The sequence below is a fragment of the Monodon monoceros genome, unplaced genomic scaffold (assembly GCF_005190385.1).
Source record: "Monodon monoceros isolate NGI ecotype Baffin Bay Population unplaced genomic scaffold, NGI_Narwhal_1 Super_Scaffold_8, whole genome shotgun sequence".
Taxonomy (NCBI): Eukaryota; Metazoa; Chordata; class Mammalia; order Artiodactyla; family Monodontidae; genus Monodon; species Monodon monoceros.
This window is the reverse complement of record NW_021703785.1, coordinates 48,375,831-48,384,349: the sequence shown is the minus strand read 5'-3', so window position 1 is coordinate 48,384,349 and position 8,519 is coordinate 48,375,831. Positions and strand designations below refer to the sequence as shown.

The 8,519-nt window shown below is 36.4% G+C and overlaps 1 pseudogene; it reads right to left on the bottom strand.

The window, feature by feature from the left end:
• Positions 1-6,036: 6,036 nt before the first annotated feature.
• On the bottom strand, positions 6,037-7,733 carry LOC114888069 (annotated as a pseudogene).
• Between the last annotated feature and the right edge of the window lie 786 nt (positions 7,734-8,519).

Here is an 8,519-nt window from a genome sequence, read left to right as displayed (position 1 = left end):
CGAAGATCCCACGCACCACAAATAAGATCTGGCACAGCTAAAATAAATAAATAAATAATAAATAAATAAATAAAATATTAAAAAATATTACCAGCACCTACTCTGTGCAAGGCTGAGTATTCTATTACCACCACTTAATGCTGTTCCACATGGTAGAAACTGACTACAGCTTTTATGGAGAAAGCTGAACTTGACCAACATTGACATGGGAATGCACAGCATACTCCAATACAATGACCAGTGGGGCTTCCATGGGGCTGTCCTTTGGATTTCCAAGAGCAGAAATGCCACCCAATTGCAGGAGAAATGGAAATAAGATGGTTTTTCCAGCTTAGAGCAGGAGCAGCTTTTAAAATTGTTTAATGATGGCCTTTTTCCAGTGTAGCATGACCCATCAGTGAGAAATTCATAGGAAATTGACATTTAAAAAAAATCCCCATTATGTTAACCTTGCTGATTCTATTGTGTGTTAAAAGGATATTCTCAAAGTTTGGTGGAGATACAGAGGGATAGGAAAAGAGAAAAAATGGAATTCATTCAAAATACATGTTACTCTTGGAAAAAGTTCTTAGTATTATTTTCTAATTTTACTGAACAGTAAAATGGGGACCAAAAGTGAACTGATTTGTGAAAGGTCACACACAATACATTCTAAATCAATCCCTCACTACATTGCAAACTTACACAAAGTGTGTCTTTTTATTCCATTCCATCTTGCGTCATAATGTCTCCCTACCAGATTGGGATGACACAGAAGCCTTTATCTTCAGCTCTAATAGCTTCTATAGCTGTAAACCTATTGATGTAATACTCCTCTAGATATATTAATTTCTTCCAAAAATGTTTTAAATGCACCACAAAATTTGTGTTTTGTCTTCCACTTTCTAATTCATCATCTCCCTTGCCAGCTGTGTTCTTCCACTACACCCTGTCATTTTTTTTTTTTTGGTGAAGTCAACATTTATTCCCATCCTGTGGGAGTCATCCTTTAATTCCCTCTTCGCCTTGACTCCTAGTGATTGAATGAACAGCAGCATGATCATCTGCTTATTTGTCTCCCATGGTATACTGTATGTTCTTTGGGGAAACAAGCTTAGTCTTACTCATCTTTGAATACTTAGGGTTTGCTAAACTTTCTTTCACACAATAGAACTCTAATGGGTATGAAGCAATGGATGGAACTAGGATCTTTTATTTGTTTGTTTTTAATGCAGTAGCACTTATATCCTACTTTCCAAACAAAAAATTCTAGCAAATTGTAAATTTTTTTCTAATTCTGTGAAAAATGCCATTGGTAATTTGATAGGGATTGTACTGAATCTGTAGATTGCTTTGGGTCGTACAGTCATTTTCACAATATTGATTCTTCCAATCCAAGAACATGGTATATCTCTCCATCTGTTTGTGTCATATTTTATTTCTTTCATCAGTATCTTTTAGTTTTCTGAGTATAGGTATTTTGCCTCCTTAGGTAAGTTTATTCCTAGGTATTTTATTCTTTTTGATGCAATGCTAAATGGGATTGTTTCCTTGATTTCTCTTTCTGATCTTTCATTGTTAGAGTATGGGAATGCAAGGGATTTCTGTGTAATAATTTTGTATCCTTCAAATTTACCAGATTCATTGATGAGCTTTAGTTGTTTTCTGGTAGCATCTTTAGGGTTTTCTATGTAGAGAATCGTGTCATCTACAAACATGACAGCTTTTCTTCTTCTTTTCCAATTTTGATTCCTTTTATTTCTTTTTCTTCTCTGATTGCTGTGGCTAGGATAAAATTTCCAAAACTATGTTGAATAATAGCAGCAAGAGTGGATATCCTTGTCTTGTTCCTGATATTAGAGGAAATGCTTTTACTTTTTCACCATTGAGAATGATGTTTGCAGTGGATTTGTCATATATGGCCTTTATTATGTTGAGGTAGTTTCCCTCTATGCTCACTTTCTGGAGAGTTATTAGCATAAGTCGGTGTTGAATTTTATCAAAAGCTTTCTCTGCATCTATTGAGATGATCATATGGTTTTTATTCTTCAATTTGTTGATGTATTAGGTCCCATTTGTTTATTTTTGTTTTTATTTTCATTACTCTAAGAGGTGAGTCAAAAAAGATCTTGCTGCAATTTACGTCAAAGACTGTTCTGCCTATGTTTTCCTCTAAGAGTTTTATAGTGTCTGGCCTTACATTTAGGTCTTTAATCCATTTTGAGTTTATTTTTGTGTATGGTGGTAGGGAGTGTTCTAATTTTATTCTTTTACATGTAGCTGTCCAGATTTCCCATCACCAATTATTGAAGAGACGGTCTTTTCTCCATTATATATTTTTGCCTCCTTTGTCATAGATTAGGTGACCATAGCCGTGTGGGTTTACCTCTGGGCTTTCTATCCTGTTCCACTGATCTATATTTCTGTTTCTGTGCCAGTACCATACTGTCTTGATTACTGTAGTTTTGAAGTACTGTTGGTGGGAATGTAAATTTATACAGCCACTATGGAAAACAGTATGAAGAATCCTTAAATAACTAAAAATAGAGCTACCATATGACCCAGCAATCCCACTTTGGGGTATATACCCAGGGAAAATCATTATTAAAAAAGACACATGCACCCCAATGTTCATAGCAGCACTATTCACAATAGCCAGGACATGGAAGCAACATAAGTGTCCATCAACAAGTGAATGGATAAAGAAGATGTAAACATATATACAATGGAATATTACTCAGACATTAAAAGGAAAAAAATTGGGTCATTTGTAGAGATGTGCATGGACCTAGAGAGTGTCATACAGAGTGAAGTAAGTTAGAAAGAAAAAATCAAGTATCGTATATTAATGCATATATGTGGAATCTAGAAAAATGGTATAGATGATCTTATTTGCAAAGCAGAAATAGAGACACAAACATGGAGAACAACTGTATGGATACCAAGAGGGAAAGGAGGCATGGGAGGAATTGGGAGATTGGGATTGACGCATATACACTGTTGATTCTATATATAAAATAGACAACTAATGAGAACATACCATATAGCACAGGTAATTCTACTTAATGCACTCTGGTGACCTAAATGGGAAGGAAATCCAACAAAGAGGGTATATATGTATATGTATAGCTGATTCATTTTGCTGTACAGTAGAAACTAACACAACGTTGTAAAACAACTCCAATAAAAATTAATTTAAAAAAGAATAAAAAAGGTTGATGTAGTGTATTACACTGATTGATTTGCAGATATTGAAAAATCCTTGCATCCCTGGGATAAATCATACTTGATCATGGTGTATGATCCTTTTAATGTGTTGTTGGATTTGGTTTGCTAGTATTTGTTTAGGATTTTTGTGTCTATGTTCATCAGTGATATTGGCCTGTCATTTTCTTTTTTGTGTGATATCTTTGTCCGGTTTTTGTATCAGGGTGATAGTGGTCTCATAGAATGATCTTGGGAGTGTTCCTTCCTCTGCAATTTTTTGGAAGAGTTTCAGAAGAATAGGGGTTAGCTCTTCTCTAAATGTTTGAAATAATTCTCCTGTGAAACCATCTGGTCCTGGACTTTTGTTTGTTGTGTTATATTTAATCACAGTTTCAATTTCAGTACTTGTGATTGGTCTGTTCAAATTTTCTATTTCTTCCTGGTTCAATCTTGAAGGTTGTATCTTTCTAAGAATTTGCTCATTTCTTCTAGGTTGTCCATTTTATTGGCATAGAGTTGCTTGTAGTAATCTCTTATGTTCCTTTGTATTTCTGTGGTGTCCATTCTAACTTCTCCATTTTCATTTCTAATTTTATTCATTTGAGTCCTCTCTTTTTTTTTTTTTTTTGATGAGTCTGGCTAGATGTTTATCAATTTTGTTTATCTTCTCAAAGAACCAGCATTTATCTTCACTGATCTTTGCTGTCTGTTTTTCTTTGTCTCCATTTCATTTATTTCTTCTTTCATCTTCATGATTTCTTTCTTTCTACTAACTTTGGGTTTTGTTTGTTCTTCTTTCTCTAGTTGCCTTTAGGTGTAAGGATAGGTTGTTTATTTGAGATTTTTGTTTTCTGAGGTAAGATTGCATTGCTATAAACTTCCCTCTTAGAACTACTTTTACTGCACCCTGTAGGTTTTGGGTCATCGTGTTTTCATTGTCATTTGTCTCTAGGTATTTTTTGATCTCCTCTTTGATTTCTTCAGTGATCCATTGATTATTTAGTAACATATTGTTTAGCCTCCATGTGTTTGAGCTTTTTACAGTTTTGTTCCTGTAATTCGTTTCTAATCTCATAGCATTGTGGTCAGAAAAGATGTTTGATATCATTTCAATATTCTTAAATTTACAGAAGCTTGATTTTTGACCCAAGATGTGATCTATCATGGAGAATGTTTTGTGTGCCCTTATTTGTATGAAAACACAAAACATCACAAACAGCCAAAGCAATCTTGAGACAGAAAAATGGAGGAGGAAGAGTCAGGCTCCCTGACTTCAGACTATACTACAAAGCTACAGTCTTCAAAAGAGTATGGTACTGACACAAAAACAGAAGTATAGATCTATGGAACAAGGTAGAAAGTCCAGAGATATACCACTCACCTATGGTCACCTAATCTAACACAAAAGAGAAAAGACTGTGAGGAAAAGACACTGGAGAAAAGATAGTGTCTTCAATAAATGGTGCTGGGGTAACTGGACAGCTACAGGTAAAAGAATGAAATTAGAACACACCATAACACCATACAACAAAAATAAACTCAAAATAGAATAAAAGCCTAAATGTAAGGCTAGATACTATACAATTCTTAGAGGAAAACATAGGCAGAACACTCTCTGACATAAATCACAGCAAGATATTTTTTGATCCACCTCCTAGAGTAATGAAAATAAAAACAAAAATAAACAAATGGGATCTAATTAAACATAAAAGTTTTTGCACAGCAAAGGAAACCATAAACAAAATGAAAAGACAGCCATCATAATTAGAGAAAATATTTGTAAATGAAGTAACTGACAAGGGACTAATCTCCCAAAATATACAAACAGCTCAAGCAGCTCAAAAACAAAAAAACAAACGACCCAATCAGAAAATGGGTGGAAGATCTAAATAGACATTTCTCCAAAGAAGACATACAGATGGTTTAAAAGCACATGAGAAGATGCTCAACATCACTACTTATTAGAGAAATGCAAATCAAAACTACAATGAGGTATCACCTCACAGTGATCAGAATGGCCATCATCAAAAAATCTACAAACAATAAATGCTAGAGAGGGTGTAGAGAAAAGGGAAACCTCCTACACTGTTGTTGAGAATGTAAACTGGTACAGCCACTATGGAGAACAGTATGGAGGTTCCTTAAACATCTAAGAACAGAGCTACCATTTGATCCAGCAATCTCACTCCTGGGCATATATCCAGAGAAAACCATAATTCGAAAAGATACACGCACCCCAGTATTCATTGCAGCACTTTTTACAATAGCCAGGACATGGAAGCAACCTAAATGTCCATCAACAGAGGAATAGATAAAGAAGATGCGGTACATATATACAATGTCATATTACTTAGCCATGAAAAAGAACAAAATAATGCCATTTGCAGCAACATGGATGGACCTAGAGATTGTCATACTGAGTGAAATAAGTCAGACAGAGAAAAACAAACATGATATCGCTTTATATGTGGAATCTAAAAAAAATGCGTACAAATGAACTTATCTATGAAACAGAAATAGAGGTACAGATGTAGAAAACAAACGTATGGTTACCTGGGGTAGGGGAAGGTAAAGGAGGGGAGGGATAAATTGGAAGATTGGGAATGACATTACACACTACTATATATAAAATATATAACTAATAAGGACCTACTGTATAGCACAGGGAACTCTACTCAGTACTCTGTAATGGGAAAATAATCTAAAAAAGAGTGGATAGATATATACATATGTATAACAGATTCACTTTGCTGTACACCTGAAATTAACATAACATTGTAAATCAACTATACCCCAATAAAAATTTTTTAAAAATTTCCAGCACATAGTGTGAGGTAATCAAGTCCTGACTTACATCAGAGTCTCCTCAGGTCTCCTCTTGTTTCCTCTGATTCTTCTCTGGGCTAAGCAACAGTTCCTTAGCTGCTTTTTCTCACACTTATTTTGTCCACTTTCAAATTGTCCTTGTGTTGATATCTGCATTTCTGGGTAAGTACGTTCCAGATATCATTTAAATAATTTACAACTCAATTTTTTTCTCAATTCAACACACTCATGGTTATTTGCATAGCTGTTGGTCCTCAGATCACAGCTTAAGGAAATATAATACTTTTTATATTTATTCAACCAAACATGTGCCAACCTGAAGGAGTTATGTGTCATGGTGTCCTAGCCTTCAGGAGATCCATATGATTACCTTTTTCAGAAAACATCTCTTATTATAGAGCAATGGATAATAAAGAGCTTACCTGCACACATTCAGATCCTAAATGATATTTCCACATTTTCTCCTTCCCGGAAATCCATGCCACTGTTACACTGTCCAATTCATTGCAATAGCATCTGTTCCTGGCAAACAATTCTCCAGCCCTTGTAGGTGACTTTATTGAGGCAGGAGCTCCTTCTGGTCTTCCTGGCTCAGAAATGAGAGCAAGATCCCTCTTGAAGTGTGTCCCCCAGCTAAATCCTTCCTGTATCATAGAGGACAGTGAGCCATTGGTGAGTGCATCCACACTGATGATAACAATCACTGGGCAAGCCATGGTCTGCTGGTCCTCCTGGATAACAGCCAGCAAAGGCTGCAGCTCTATCACATTCACCTCACAGTTGCACTCCAGAAACACCAGAAGTTCTCTTAGACCATGGGTCGCTCCAATCATTCTTCCTTCAATCAATTCCTCACACTTGTATTTCTTATTTTGGACATATTCATCTAGCTCTCCATTTAAATCACCAAAGTCACTATCATTATCCACAAAGATGATTTCATGGAGATGATGTGCTGGTGTGCCATCTATGACTCTGTGCAAGGCCAACAAAGCTTCATTATAGAAACAAATAACAACACTAGTGGCTTAGTGTCTCTTTGACTAGACAACCCAAACCAGTCAGACAAGACTTTTTTTACATGCTTCACTCCTCGTGTCTGACAAACCCCCATGACTGCCCAAGTAGTTACTAATAATCATACAAAGGCATGTTTCTGATAGCCTAAGTATCACAATTCCTGATCACTCTCATTAAAAATCATATCCAGTTCAGAAGAGAATTTCACATTGCCTTCTTCTGGATCTTCAATATGATTATCTATCATATCACAATTTTGTTTGCATTTAATTATGACTCTAATACCAGACTTGGAATGAAACAGGGATAGAATTTGGGGTGGGGGGGAGTGATACAAGGGACCCAGACCCCTTGATGGACACATTCTTAAGCAGCTGAGTCACTTCACTGAAGATGAAATAAACAAAAAGAAAAACTGTACAGGACACAGACATAAAAAGGCACCCAACAGAAATATCAGACTGTGACACTTCCCACTATTGACCTAGCACAGCTGAAAGGCCTTTCTCAATTTCCTGGAGCAGAAGCTGTGAACCAAAACCTGGTGCTGGAGGCTGAGTGTAGACTAGAGAGAGTGAAAAACTCCAGGGTGTAGCCTGAGGGGTGTGGGTGTAAAGCCCACACAACTTCAGGGGGTGCGTTCTGTAGGCTTTACTTCCAGGTTCTTCATCAGGGTGAAGACCCTGGAAAGGTACACTCATGACTCCCAAACTAGGGCTGTGGCATTCTCCTTCCTCTCTGTAGCAGCTGTCACAGCTGTTGTGGCCCCAGCCAGGCAGGACTGGGCTGCCTTGAAGCCCAGCATCACACAGGCAAGGACATGGTGGCAGCCACCAACCCACCCAGGCCCTGGGGCCTCACACCCCAACTCTCACCTTTTTTTTTTTCCCAAAGAGATTAGCAGTCAGGCTCTTAAAATTAAGCAGGAATTAAAAGCATGTCTTGGGGAATAGCAGGGAAGAAATTTGCACACTTCCACTCCTCTCTTGATCCCATTTTGAACTGAACCAGGGGTTATTTGAAATACAAAAGATAGAGCCAAGATCTACATGGAAGCTAGAAGAAGGAAAAGAAGAAGAATAAGGAAAAATAACAGTGTTTCATTGGTAACTGGATATTGGGTTGTTTTTGTTTGTTTGTTTTTAAGAAGCTGAAAATCTCCCTTTTGAAAAATTTTGTACAGTTTAGTTTCTGTCTTCTAGCATGGAGACTGTTATTCTCCTTGGGGGCACACAGCTCCTTTGATGCCTATGACTGCATTAATATATCTTTCTTATGCAGAAGTAAGGCATTTTGTCTAAGCATGTGACACACTGACTAGAAGATAGAAGATGCCAAATAAACAATTTATTGAAGTAAATTGAATAGTAAGTTTTTGCTTTATTTTTTTGACTCCTTTAACATTTTTTTGTGTAGGCTATACAAAGTAGCAATTTAAAAATGTAAAAATATTATTATCTACCTCACAGAGTTGTTGGTAGGGTAAA